The sequence below is a fragment of the Oncorhynchus masou genome, chromosome 24, assembly GCF_036934945.1.
Source record: "Oncorhynchus masou masou isolate Uvic2021 chromosome 24, UVic_Omas_1.1, whole genome shotgun sequence".
In the NCBI taxonomy this organism is placed as follows: Eukaryota; Metazoa; Chordata; class Actinopteri; order Salmoniformes; family Salmonidae; genus Oncorhynchus; species Oncorhynchus masou.
This window is the reverse complement of record NC_088235.1, coordinates 58,710,120-58,725,531: the sequence shown is the minus strand read 5'-3', so window position 1 is coordinate 58,725,531 and position 15,412 is coordinate 58,710,120. Positions and strand designations below refer to the sequence as shown.

Sequence of the window (15,412 nt, the reverse complement as noted above, 5' to 3'; positions counted from 1 at the left end):
AGCAGGGGATCAAATACTTTTTCCCCCTCACTGTATATCTTTTTATATATCTTTCTTCGCATATTTTTATAATATTCTTTTCTAAAACTAAACTTCAAAATACTCTCCTGCAACCCGCTTCACCCAATGTAGTGTGGATCTGTTTTTTCTAAAGTATTTTTATTTACCTAAAATCCAGAATCCCCTCACAGAAGATAGCCAGCTCACTAGCTACTAGCCAGCTAACCACTGCTAGCGGTCACCAGTTAACCTTTAGCTTGGAAAGCTCTCGCCAGTCTGTACAACGCGACTCAAACCAGAGCATACTAGATCTATTTTCTCTCCATATCCTCGGATTCCTACCGCAAGCTCTGGGCATTTTCCCCCTGGATCATCGCAGCTAGCTAGCTGCTATCCGAGTGACTACTCCAGCTAACGTTGGTCCCGAAGCAAGCCCAAATTAACCTGTAGCTAGCCCAAGTTAGGCCCTTTCTCCCAGCTAGCTAAAGAGCCCCATCAGCCACTCATGGGCTACAATACCCGGACCCTTTCTACTGCCGGTACAGGGCACGGAACCCTGCCGATCCTTCACGACGACGTAATGTGCTCGAGGGGGTACTCAACTGGCCTCTGCACTGCAACGTCCCCTGAATGCCCATCTGCTAGTCGCGGCCCGCTAACTGCTAGCCGTGGCCCACTAGCTATCTACAGCATATTGGGCTGTTAGCTGTATAGAGCCATTGGCCAATTTCTTGGGCCACTATACCCATTTTGCCAATTGGACCTGGACCCCTCTGCTACTTGGAACCCTACTAATCCATCAAGACTGGTCTATCGACTTCACCGCGTGCGGAGGCTAAAACAGAATTTCCTCTGTCGAGATGTCCCTCTAAGGCCCTCTGCTAGCTTGCAAGCCTCGGCCTGCTAGCTGTCTGAATCACCGTGTCTCCAGCCAGCCCAACCACTCACTGGACCCCTATTGATAACCCGGGTAGGCATGCCTCTCCCTAATATCAATATGCCTATGTCCATTACTGTTCTGGTTAGTGCGTACAGTCTTATTTCACTGTAGAGCCTCTAGTCCTGCTCAATATGCCTAAACCCACCATTTAGTTCCACCTCCCACATGTGGTGACATCACCTGGTTTAAATATCTCTGGAGACAAAATCTCTTATTACTCAATGCCTAGGTTTACCTCCACAATGTACTCACATCCTACCATACCTTTGTCTGTACATTATGCCTTGAATCTATTCTATCGCACCTAGAAACCGGCTCCTTTTATGCTCTGTTCTGAACGTAATAGACGACCAGTTCTGATAGCCTTTTGCCATACCCTTATTCTACTCCTCCTCTGTTAGCACACTGCCAACCCGGATGTCCTAGCCGTGTCTGAATCCTGGCTTAGGAAGACCACCGCAAACCCTGAAATTTCCATCCCTAACTAACATTTTTCAAAAAGACAGAACTGCCAAAGGGGGAGAGGTTGCAATCTACTGCCGAGATAGCCTGCAGAGTTCTGTCTTACTATCCAGTTCTGTACCCAAACAATTCGAGCTTCTACTTTTAAAAATCTACCTTTCCAGAAACAAGTCTCTCCCGGTTGCTATAGACCACCCTCTGCCTCCAGCTGTGCACGGGACACCATTGTGAATTGATTGTCCCCCATCTATCTTCAGAGCTCGTGCTACTAGGTGACCTAAACTGAGACATGCTTAATACCCCGGCCATCCTACAATCTAAGCTTGATGCCCTCAATCTCACACAAATTATCAATGAACCCACCAGGTACAACCCCAAATCCGTAAACACGGGCACCCTCATAGATATCATCCTAACCTACTTGCCCTCCAAAAAAAATGTAGAACCAGAAACAGATATAGCCCTTGGTTCTCTCCAGACCTGACTGCCCTTGACCAGCATAAAAACATCCTACGGCGTTCTGCATTAGCATCGAATAGCCCCCGTGATATGCCACTTTTCAGGGAAGCTAGGAACAAATATACACAGGCAGTTAGGAAAGCTAAGGCTAGCTTTTTCAAGCAGAAATTTGCATCCTGCTGCACAATCTCAAACAAGTTCTGGGACACTAAAGTCCATGGAGAATAAAAGCACCTCCCCGCTGCCCACTGCACTGAGGCTAGGAAACACTGTCACCACTGATAAATCCACTCTAATTGATCATTTCAAAAAGCATTTCCCCCCTGCAGCAACTTGCCCAAGCCCCCCAATTTCTCCTTCACCCAAATCTAGAAAGCTGATGTTCTGAAAGAGCTGCAAAATCTGGACCCCTACAAATCAGCCGGGCTAGACAATCTGGACCCTCTCTTTCTAAAATCTGCCGAAATTGTTGCAACCCCTATAATTAGCCTGTTCAGCCTGTCTTCGTATCATCTGAGATTCCCATAGATTGGAAAGCTGCCGCGGTCATCCCCCTCTTCAAAGGGGGAGACACTCTAGACCCAAACTGCTACAGACCTATATCTATTCTACACTGCCTTTCTAAGGTCTTCGAAACCCAAGTTAACAAACAGATTACCGACCATTTCGAATCCCACCGTACCCTCTACGCTATGCAATCTGGTTTTAGAGATGGTCATGGGTGCACCTTCGACTCTGTCAATCTCAACATTCTTATTGGCAGACTCAACAGCCTTGGCTTCTCAAATGATTTCCTCGCCTGGTTCACCAACTACTTCTCTGGTAGAGTTCAGTGTGTCAAATCAGAGGGCCTGTAGTCCGGACCTCTAGCAGTCTATGGGGGTGCCACAGGGTTCAATTCTCGGGCCGACTCTCTTCTCTGTATACATCAAATGATGTCGCTCTTGCTGCTGGTGATTCTTTGACCCACCTCTACGCAGATGACACCATTCTGTGTACATCTGGCCCTTCTTTGGACACTTAACTAACTTCCAGACGAGCTTCAATGCAATCACTACTCTGGATGGTTCTGATTTAGAATATGTGGACAACTACAAATACCTAGGTGTCTGGTTACACTGTAAACTCTCCTTCCAGACTCACATTAAACATCTCCAATCCAAAATTAAATCTAGAATAGGCTTCCTATTTCGCAAAAAAAGCATCCTTTTCTCATACTGCCAAACATACCCTCGTAAAACTGACTATCCTACCGACCCTCGACTTCAGCGATGCCATTTGCAAAATAGCCTCCAACACGCTACTCAACAAATTGGATGCAGTCTATCACAGTGCCATCCGTTTTGTCACCAAAGCCCCATATACTACCCACCACTGCGACCTGTATGCTCTTGTTAGCTGGCCCGTGCTTCATACTCGTTGCCAAACCCACTAGCTCCAGGTCATCTACAAGTCTCTGCTAGGTATAGCACCGCCTTATCTCAGCTCACTGGTCACCATAGCAGCACCCACCCGTGGCACGCGCTCCAGCAGGTATATCTCACTGGTCACCCCCAAAGCCAATTCTTCCTTTGGTCGCCTATCATTCCAGTTCTCTGCTGCCAATGACGGGAACGAACTGCAAACAAACAACAACAAAATCACTAAAGCTGGAGACATATCTCCCTCACAATCTTTAACTTCTTCAGGCTAGGGGCAGTATTCGGAAGTTTAGATGAATGAGGTGCCCAAAAGTGCCTAATCTGCCTGTTACTCAGGCCCAGAAGCTAGGATATGCATATAATTGGTAGTATGGCCCGTTCCTGTAGGTTCATGCTCTACAACATCCGCAGAGTACGCCCCTGCCTCACACAGGAAGCGGCGCAGGTCCTAATCCAGGCACTTGTCATCTCCCGTCTGGATTACTGCAACTCGCTGTTGGCTGGGCTCCCTGCCTGTGCCATTAAACCCCTACAACTCATCCAGAACGCCGCAGCCCGTCTGGTGTTCAACCTTCCCAAGTTCTCTCACATCACCCCGCTCCTCCGCTCTCTCCACTGGCTTCCAGTTGAAGCTCGCATCCGCTACAAGACCATGGTGCTTGCCTACGGAGCTGTGAGGGGAACGGCACCGCAGTACCTCCAGGCTCTGATCAGGCCCTACACCCAAACAAGGGCACTGCGTTCATCCACCTCTGGCCTGCTCGCCTCCCTACCACTGAGGAAGTACAGTTCCCGCTCAGCCCAGTCAAAACTGTTCGCTGCTCTGGCCCCCCAATGGTGGAACAAACTCCCTCACGACGCCAGGACAGCGGAGTCAATCACCACCTGCCGGAGACACCTGAAACCCCACCTCTTCAAGGAATACCTAGGATAGGATAAAGCAATCCTTCTCACCCCCCCACACTTCTCACTATTGTAAAGTGGCTGTTCCACTGATGTCAGAAGGTGAATTCACCAATTTGTAAGTCGCTCTGGATAAGAGCGTCTGCTAAATTACTTAAATGTAAATGTAATGTAATGTATTGGATAGAAAACTCCAAAGTCTCCAAAACTGTTAAAATAATGTCTGTGAGTATAACAGAACTGATATGGCAGGTTGAAAACCCAAGGACAATCCATCGGGATCTTTTTTTTCAGCTCACCTTTTGATTACTATGGCTGTCAATGGGAATATAAAAGGAATACCTCCCAGATTGCAGTTCCTAGGGCTTCCACTAGATGTCAACAGTCTTTAGAAAGAGTTTAGGCTTGTTTTTTGAAAAATGAGCCAGAATTTGTAGTTTTAGTAAGTGGCTCCCATTTTGGCTGTAGTGTTTGTTGCGCGTTCCGGTGAGTGCGGGTACTTGGTTATATATCCGGTAATGGTCTCCGGTATTCTCCGTCTTAGATTCTATTGTTTAAAATGTATTGTTTACTTTTTTGGGATATAAAGGACTTTTTCGAACAAAAGGGCAATTTGTTATGTAGCGGGGACCCTTGTGATTGCAACCAGATGAAGATCTTCAAAAGTAAGTAATTTATTTTAGCGCTATTTCTGACTTTCGTGATGCCTCTGCTTGGTTGGAAAATGTATGTAATGCTTGTGTGTGGGGCGCTGTCCTCAAATAATCACATGGTGTACTTTCACCTTTTTGAAATCTGACAACGCAGCTGGATTAACAAGAAGTTAAGCTTTGAAATGATGACATGATATTTTCATGAATGTTTAATATTACGATTTCTGTAATTTGAATTTCGAGCTCTGCAATTTCACCGGATGTTGTCGAGGTGAGACGCAAACGTCCCAATGATCCGTAAGAAGTTAAGCACCAGCTGTCAGAGTAGCTCACAGATCACTGCACATCGCCCATCTGTAAATAGCCCATCCAACTACCTCATCCCCATACTGTATTGATTTATTTTTCCTGCTCCTTTGCACCCCAGTAACTCCACTTGCATATTAATCTTCTGCACTTCACCACCATGGCCTATTTATTGCCTTACCTCCCTTATCCTACCTCATTTGCACATGCTGTATATAGACTTTTTCTACTGTATTATTGATTGTATGTTTGTTAAGTCCATGTGTACTTCTGTGCTGTTGTATGTGTCAAACTGCTTTGCTTTATCTTGGCCAGGTTGCAGTTGCAAATGAGAACTTGTTCTCAAACTTGCCTACCTGGTTAAATAAAAGGAGAAATAAAAAAATGAAGTGCGCCTGTGTTGTTCTCTCTGTGACCAGGCCTCCCAGAATCTGAGGTTATCCTTCACAGACACAGTCAATTACTGCAACCACAGCTAAAGCATCTCTAATAAGGCATGCGTACACACACAGTGAACACACCACGGCTCACACACCACGGCTCACACACCACGGCTCACACGCATATGACACCCATGGACGAGTAGGCTACCCTATGATTAAACCACTCTACAGGGTAATTGACGTTTTACATCATGGTTTCACATTGATATTCGGGTTGCCTGTGATCTTGATATTACCTCCTGAAATCTACTGAACACCTTCTGAACAAAACAGTGTTGACGCCCTTGTTAAAATAGAGGCCCCCTTAAAGAAAGCAGAACATTTTAGAAAATCCACAAGCATGCCAACTAAAAACCACTGTTGTTTAAATATTGTTTTTACGTTGACTAAGGCTTGGCTCCGGCAAGGTGCCCACTATTACTCCACCAACTCCCAGGAGCTGAGATATTCTGCCTGTTTATTTTCCATTACCTGCTCACACATTCCACTGGCAAGGGAGGGGAGAGGGGGAGTGGCAAGGTGCTGATAAGGGCTGGGACCAGGCGGCGCTCCAGCACAGCAATCCTCCTGTGAGAAACCATCCACCCTGAGAGAGACAGATCCTCCCTACCAGAGCATGATCTGAACTAAGGCTTGTCAGGACAACAGGATCTGCTAGTACTCTATGTCAGGAAAGCATCTCTCCCGCGGTCAATAGACTGACCTTGAAGATGGGAGGATGTGGGGCAAGTGATGCGTTTCATTACAACACACACTGGATCGTCATCAGGAATATACTGGGTATAGGCCTAGCAGTTCAGTGGTTTGAACTGACCACACGACATAGGCTAATCTGGAAACACGTTAGGAGTTTAAGCTAAGCAAAGAGATTTTATTCCATCCACCAACACTAGGCATGTGCATTTAACGTGCTCTATTTTTAGGATTTTGATATTGAACAATATTTATTAGAGGTATGGATAGAGCCATCTTTAATTGTGCAAATTGTGAGTTTTGGCAGGGCACTGAATGCTAACAATGCCACCGGGAGGCACCTCGCCTCATCTGGACCTGAACGGTTTGTCACAACTTTGTCTGAGACCAGGACAAATCAAATTTATTTATATAGCCCTTCGAACATCCGCTGATATCTCAAAGTGCTTTACAGAAACCCAGTCTAAAACCCCAAACAGCAAGCAATGCAGGTGTAGAAGCACAGTGGCTAGGAAAAACTCCCTAGAAAGGCCAAAACCTAGGAAGAAACCTAGACAACAATATCAATGCAATAAATTGCATACAATTAGTTTGTTGCTAATTATACTACTTAGACAGTCAGCTAAAACAAGGTAGCTAGCTATCTATAGCTAGAGGACTCATGATATATCTCCAGGAGTGATAAGTAACATTTTTGTCTTCATATTTTGTTGTCTAGTATTATTGCTAGCTAGGGCCATCTACTAGAACCACCCGTCTTCCCAGTAGCCTACTTAGTAGGTGAACTGCTGACTGCTCATAACTCGCAGATGATTGTTGACACGTCCAGGATTAAGGGGCAGGGCAATTTGTAACTTGTTTTTGTTAAATCAGTGGCTGTATTGGAGGGGGGAGTCGTTTCTTCTCAATCAGCAATTAGTACAGGGAGGTGTGCTCTTAACCTCTGCTAGGCAATTAGTGTTAGTACTTCAGCCTCCCCTGGTTTCTCAGCAACAGCTGTAAGCGGCAGTCATGTCAGTCTCGTTGGCAAAAGTGAGAACGTCGCAGAAACTAAGACAGTTCTGCCAAGTTGTTCTGTGGAATGCTCCACACCACTCTCTCACTTGAGTATCTTACCTAGTTTTTTTTTCATTTTGCAGCTTTGGCAACTATGCATGTTTTTTTCATACCTGTTCGCTCTTCTCCCTGTAGGCGTTACAGACGCTCCCCACCCCTTGGCTGCAATCCTAATTTAGTGTACCCTGCGCAACCTATGTGGAATTCTGAGTCTGTCAGCGTTCGGGAAACTGCTGATCTGCAGTCAAGAAAGCGGAGTTCATCTCATCATATGCTGACCTTCAGTCCCTTGACTTTTTTAACCTTTCGGAGACAAGGAATACCACAGGGAACACTGCTCCTGCAGCTGCTCTCTCTTCATCTACGTTGTCTCTCATAGTCCAAGAGCATTTGGTCGTTGCAGTGGTGGCACCGGGCTTTTTTCTTTTCTCCCTCTCTCACCTGTCCATCTCCTCATTTGAGTTCCATGTGGTCACTGTTACTTGTTCACTCAAGCTGAATAATGTTGTCATCTATGACCCACCAGGTGCTCTTGGAGAGTTCCTCAATGAGCTTGACAAGCTAATTTCCCGACGATGGCTCACCGCTCTTCGTACTTGGACTTCAACGTCTGCCTTCAAATAATTTATTTCAAAAGCTCTTTCCTCTCTGTGCCTTTTTAGCTCACCCTTCGCCAATCCCCCCAACTCACAACGCAGACAATTAGCTTGACTCATATTTACTAGAGGCTCTTCGCCTACTAATCTCACTACAGCTCCCCCTTCCAGGTCTCTGATCCCTACTTTGTTTTCGTTGTCTCCCTTTCCAACCCTGGCCACTCAGCCCCTACCCAGATGGTCATGCGCTGTCACAATTGCTCCCTCTTCTCTTCTATCGTATCATCTTTCCCTTCTGTTAAATCCTACTCCCTCCAGTCTCCCGATTCTGCCTCTCTAACCCTACTCTCTTCCCTTTCCGCATCCTATGACTCGCACTGTCCACTTTCAGGGCTGCGGTTAGCTGAGCAAAAATTTAAAACTAAACTTCCGGAGGACCTATCATCCTTTCACTCCCTCCGCTCTACCTTCTCTTCCACTGTATCCGGTCCTAAAGCCACTGTCATTATAAATTCAAGTTTCTACCTCTAACCCTAGGGAACTACATTCCACCTTATCCTCTAACTTCTCTAGGATAGGAGGCAGCATTTGGAATTTTGGATGAAAAACATGCCCAAATGCTACTCATCCCCAGAAGATAAGATATGCATATAATTAGTAGATTTCGATAGAAAACACTGAAGTTTCTATCATGAATCATGTCTGAGGATAACAGAACTTATTTGGCAGATACCCCAAGGACAAACCATTCAGATTTTTTTTGAGGTCACTCATTTAAAAATGGGGTTTCATTGGGAATCCAGATTTCTAAGGGATCTTCTTGCAGTTCCTACCACTTCCACTGGATGTCAACCGTCTTTAGAAATTGGTTAAGGTTTTTTCTTTGTGTAATGAAGTAGTAACAATGTTCAGAAAGAGGCTAGAGTGAAGAGGACTTTGTTAGAGGCGTTTGACCTGAAAGCTAGCTACAGTTTGTTGTCCTCCTGTATTGAACACAGATCATCCAGTCTTCAATTTTATTGATTATTTACGGTAAAAAAAATACCTAAAGTTGTATTAAAAAAGTAGTTTGAAATGTTTTGGCAAAGTTTACAGGTAACCTTTGAGATATTTTGTAGTCGTGTTGCGCAAGTTGAAACTGGTGTTTTTCAGGATCAAAACAGGCCAAATAAATGGATATATATCGATGGAATTAAATTGAACAAAAGAATCATTTGTGATGTTTATGGGACATATTGGAGTGACAACAAAAGCAGCTTGTCAAAGGCATGAATGATCTTTATTTCTGCGTTTTGTGTCGCGCCTGGAGGGATGAAATATGTGTCAGTGTTTGTTTACTATGGTGCTATCCTCAGATAATAGCATCGTTTGCTTTAGCCGAAAAGCCTTTTTGAAATCTGACATGTTGACTGGATTCACAACAAGTGTAGCTTTAATTTGGTATCTTGCATGTGTGATTTCATGAGTTTGATTTTTATAGTAATTTATTTGAATTTGGTGCTCTGCATCAGCCTATTAATTAGGAAAATAAAAAATGCCATTTTACTAGGCTATTCAAAATCATTGTAGGCTAACTCTTTTAGCTGCCCTGCACAATCAATGAACCAACATCACCTCGGCCTATGAGTTATTTCGCAGACTCATGAATAGAACGTTTGGAGTGTAGCATAAGGTAACCAGTACATCCAGTATGCATAATAACAGTCCACTATTAGAAACAGTTCCATTTTGAAGTATAGGCTACATCAATTATGTACCAAAGACATCTTAAAATCTGTAATTTTTTCCTGACATGCATAATATTGGCAGGCTATATAATTGTATAAGGGCACAATCTTTATTTTAAGTCAGGTTGGGAGGGCTTGGGATGTAGGCTTATTCATATGCATATGCTCTGTGGGTGTTTTAATTAATCACCATCTTAGAAAGCGCTGTACATTTCGTTGGGTTGAGCTTTGAAACAACATCCACAATGACAATTTTTTCCACTCAGTTTCAACCTGATGAACTTCTTTCTTCAAATTGATCAATCACAGTGAGGGGAGTTTTAAAAGCACGCTACTGTTTTGATGCAATGTTCGACTGCATTTGCATTGATGTTAGAGTGGTTTGAGGGAAAATAGTAAACTGAGTACCATCAGCGAGTCTACCAACCCATGTACAACTATTTGTTGAAATGTGCTTAGTCTCAAATGTAAAAAATAATCTTGAAGATAACGTTAATTTGCTTTGACTATAGTATTCCATGTGCATGTGGAGCACAACAAAATAGAAACCAAACAAAGCATGTTCTCCATGATTCCCTTTCCCCCTCAATGTCTCTCTCACTCACTCAATTGTCTTCTGACTGCTCCCTCTACACACGTGTGCTGAGTGTGCACACAAGCTCCCATTAGGCCTACAGAAATGCCGATAAAAACAGTGGGTATAAAAAAAAAGATCCTCTAACTGATAAGATACACACGCTACATTTTCTTGCCAAATGATGACAGTTTTATCACAAATTCAAAATGGACTGGTTGATTGAAGTAGGGAAATGTGTTCCAACAACTAGCTGCAGATTTGGAATAATTGTATCCCGCCCATTGTCTGCGTATATTAAGTTACTTTGTGAACTGCTAGCAACAATTAGAATGAGTTAGCCTAGGCCATAGCCCACTAAACATTCAGGTTCCACACTGAAAATATACAAAAACAGTTTGATAAGGACATAGGGTATTTTCATCAGAATCATTAAAGCTACAATGTCACTTTTTGGGTGACCAGACCAAATTCACATAGAAACGCAAGGTATAGGTCTGTCATTCTCATTGAAAGAAAGTTTAAGAAGCGGTAGATCTGTTATGTGCACTATTTCTATGCTTCCCTTGCTTAAGTTTAGTTTTTGCCTCTTTTACTTTTCGGTTTTGTACACCAGCTTCAAAACAGCTGAAAACACACTTTTGGGTTATGGAAAAGATATTTCACCGTGGTTTAATTGGTACAATGAGTCTCTAGCAAACTGAAATAAGGTACACTTTTTGAATTTTAACAACCAAGTAATGGGGGAGGGGGATATCTGCATAGTGCATCTTTAAAGGAAAGCTCCACCTAAAACTATTTCGATATTTGTTACATTATTAGGCCATTGTGGATATGGTCCCACAATGTTTTCAAGATATGCAACTTTCAAAACACAGAAATATGGCCCGTATGATGCATCATATGATGCAGCGTTTTGCAAGAAAGTGCAATTCATCATTGTTTTATGATTATTTAAGTTAACAGTCAGCCGGAGAGCTGAACTAACCCAGCATCCAGACAGATAATAAAAGTGCACAGTGAAGCGTTTTAGTGCAGATGTGTTTAATATACGATGCAGATAAAAAAGTATCTGATAATGGAACATCCCATAGAATTCTAGAAAAATACCACCTCTCACTAAAAAGGCTGTAACTCATTCACAGTAAAAAGTATTATTCTAATTTCAGATGTTAATGGCAGTTGGGGGAAACAAAGGTGTTATTTTAGTACAGGATACATTTTCACAGGTATTTTTTCTTGACTGATTACCATTTGATTTATGATATATATTGTATATCAAATAATTGTTTCAGGGCTGTTTCTCAGCTTTCAAAATATGCATAATGTTTTCATGTACAGTGCCTTAAGAAAGTACTCACACCACTTGATGTTCTTCCCATTTTGTTGTGCTAGTCAGAATTTGTTTTGTTTTTTTGCTACTGGCCTACAAAGAAAGCCCCATAATGTCAAGGTGGAATAATGTATATACAGTACCAGTCAAAAGGTTGGACACACCTACTTATTCAAGGGTTTATTTTGACTATTTTCTACATTGTAGAATAATAGTGAAGACATAACCATGAAATAACACTGAATCATGTAACCAAATCAAAATATATTTTATATTTGAGATTCTTCAAATAGCCACCCTTTGCCCTGATAACAGCTTTGCACACTCTTGGCATTCTCTCAACCAGCTTAACCTGGAATGCTTTTCCAACAGTCTTGAAGGAGTTCCCACATATGCTGAGCACTTGTTGGCTGCTTTTCCTTCACTCTGTGGTCCAACGCAACCCAAACCATCTCAATAGGGTTGGGGTCGGGTGATTGTGGAGGCTAGGTCATCTGATGCAGCACTCCATCACTCTCCTTCTTGGTCAAATAGTCCTTACACAACCCTGGAGGTGTGTTGGGTCATTGTCCTGTAGAAAAACAAATTATAGTAGGGCTATCACTAAGCACAAACCGGATGGGATGGTGTATCGCTGCAGAATGGGGTGGCAGGTAGCCTAGTGATTAGAGCATTGGTCCAGTAACTGAAAGGTTGCTAGATCAAATCACTGAGGTGCCAAAGTAAAAATCTGTCATCCTGCCCCTAAACAAGGCAGTTAACCCACTGTATCCAGGCCGTCATTGTAAATAAGAATTTATTCTTAATTGACTTGCCTAGTTAAAGGTTAAATAGAAATAAATACATAGAATGGAGGCCTGGAGTTGTGTCTGTTACTTGAACTCTGTGAAGCATTTATTTGAGCTGCAATCTGAGGTGCAGTTAACTAATGAAATTATCCTCTGCAGCGCAGGTAAATCTGGGTCTTCCTTTCCTGTGGCGGTCCTCATGATAACCAGTTTCATCTTAGGACTTGATGGTTTTTGCGACTGCACTTGAAGAAACTTTCAAAGTTCCTGAAATTTTGCAGATTGACTGACCTTTATGCCTTAAAGTAATGATGAACTGTTGTTTCCCTTTGCTTATTTAAGCTGTTCTTGCCATAATATGGACATGGTCTTTTACCAAATAGGGCTATCATCCCAGACATCCTGGACCCACACCAATTCACATACCATAGGGCTGTGTGATAAACCATATTTTTACAATGTACCGGTATTGATGCACGGACCGGTTTGGGTTTAATTTTACATTCTATAAATGGTATTTGAATGTTTGGTTTGTTAAATGTGATACGCTGTATGTACCTTACATTTTTATAGTTTACTTTGCTACTTGAGTCATCCCTCTCCATGCCACTTTCCTCACAGACCTAGCCCTGCCCCATCACTCAAGGAACGCATTTGTTGTTCCTCCATGGTCAATGCAGCCCATGCAACAATGTTGATGACAACAATGCTGTTTTCACTTTGCTTCTTAATATAAACCCACTTGTATTCTATAATTACACTATTATTTTGTTTATTACATCTTCAAACTGCTACTTTGTCTTTTCTTAGCAAGATGCACCTAAATACTTGTTAGCCGTAAATGCTAATCGCTAGTTATTACATTTATTAGCTAACTAGCTAGCAAACGTAATCAGTCAGGGCAAACGTAATTAGCTATACAGCCTGATAATACCAGTGATGGTGTAGACCTAAATCAGCATGTTGTTTGTGTAACAGTATCTTCTAAATCAAAGAGGAATATGCAAAGCAAGAATGTTAGCTAAGTGAAGTCGATAAGAGAAAACAAACACTTATCAACACTTTGTTCCCTACCCCATTGATAACTCTTCCCTGTTAATTTTATTCATTGTTATGTCAAACCCTGTATTCAAAACTCCCACAATTATATTCTAACTATAGAATTGGAATAATCGCTCTCGTTCCATGATTCCAACAGTTCACCCAAGTGTTTTGCTCTAAATTGTAAGTCAAATCACAACATTTGGTTAAAAATACGGCCTAGGTTGTTTGCCCATAGCGCACAGCCCTATGTGACAGTGTGGAAATTAACTCAAATGGGTGCAGGAAATGCAGAAATTGATGAAAATGCTGAAAAGTATTTTTAGTTGAAGTTGAATTGAACAGTATAAAAATAATCAGAATGGAGAAAGACCCATTGAAATCACTTAGAAATGTACTACTACATGTAGAACTTGTATTATTCAAAAACATAAAATAACGTCAAATACAGGCATACCATTAAATTTTTTGTTTTTTTTTTGTTTTAATACTGTGATATATTTTGGCCATATCACCCAGCCCAAACTAGCATACCACCTCAACAGATCCACAGATGATGCAATCTCTATTGCACTCCACACTGCTCTCAACCACCGGGACAAAAGGAACACCTGTCAGAATGATGTTCATTGACTACAGCTCAGCAGTCAACACCATAATAACCTCCAAGCTCAGGACCCTGGAACTGAACACCTCCAGCTGCAACTGGATCCTGGGTTGGCAACAACACATCTGTCAACACAGGAGCCCCTCAGGGGTGTGTGCTTAGTCGCCTCCTGTACTCCATGTTCAGCCACAACTGCGTGGCCAAGCACGACTCAAACCCCATCATCAAGTTTGCTGACGACACAATGTTGATAGGACTGATCACCGAAGATGAGGCAGCCTCTTGGTATGTCATCAGAGACCTGGCAGTGTGTGGTGCCAGGTCAACAACCTCAATGTCAGCGAGACAAAGGAGATGATTGTGGACTACAGGAACGGAGGGTTGAGCACACCCCCATCCACATCGATGGGGCTGTAGTGAAGCGAGCCGAGAGCTTCAAGTTCCTTGGTGTCCACATCACTAAGGAATTAACATGGTCCACACACAGACTACTGCACAGAGCGAAGGTGGGCTAATCTAATCTATCCGGATAACTGCTAGCGTCTTCTGTCAACAAGTCAGAAGTCACAGTGACTTCTGGAATTCACATATTTTTGGGAGCCTCCCAAATAACAAGTACTGCATTCCCGTCAACAGGACCACATTTTGTTTTAGAACCAAACCAAGATTGGCTGTGGTTTTTCTTTCAAATGGGTAAAACAATGTGTTAGCGGACAGAACAAGCAAAGTGGTGGGCAGAGATGAGCATGAGCTAGAGAGATCCCACTCTGTTCTATCATTCATTTGCATATTTCTGTTAGTGAACACTAACTCTAAAGTGTATGTGTGAGATACCTCAATATGCCTGCCTTCACACTCCTAAACAAATACCTTTTTTTTTTTACTTTGGCAAAGGGTAAAGTCTACAAAACTTAGTCCACTCTGTTCGTTAACAGATTGTAGTTTTGGGAACAGAAAACTGTATTGAGAACAAATGTTTCATCGATGAGAAAATGTGCAGTGTCGGCCAAAATCCATTATGTTCCATCTTTTCCCAGTGCCGGCCACTGGGCTACCTCTCACTACCATATTTGGTAGTGAGTGGAAACACCAAGCGGGTGCTTCACATTTATACAGCTAGTGAAATAGGAACCCCCCCCGACTCGACTAACGTTGTCCCCCTAAAACATTACCTCGGTTTCCTCACCTATCAACAAGGAGAGAAGATCCCGCCGCTTCCTTTAGATCACGCCGTGCCTTAGAGCAGGGATCTGCAAATTGACCGCAAGAAGCTCAAACAGATATAACATTTGACTAAAACATAAGACAGATTTCCAAAATTAAAATCACTTGGAGCCGGTGATTGCTGGTGTTTTCAGTCTTACGTCCAACAGTTGAGGACACCTGCTTTAGAGTCCATGAGTGACGATT

The 15,412-nt window shown here is 42.8% G+C and overlaps 1 protein-coding gene across 5 annotated transcripts in view; it reads right to left on the bottom strand.

The window, feature by feature from the left end:
• LOC135512385 (bone morphogenetic protein receptor type-1A-like) overlaps window positions 1–15,412 on the bottom strand; it is a 61,518-nt gene that overhangs the window by 32,001 nt on the left and 14,105 nt on the right. For 2 of the 5 annotated variants that reach the window (XM_064934377.1, XM_064934379.1), the window contains one exon: window positions 15,189–15,252. The exons of the other annotated variants lie outside the window; for them this stretch is intronic. The gene's annotated coding sequence lies outside the window, so the exon portion shown is untranslated. The remainder of the gene's footprint in view (window positions 1–15,188; window positions 15,253–15,412) is intronic. 5 annotated transcript variants of the gene reach the window in all.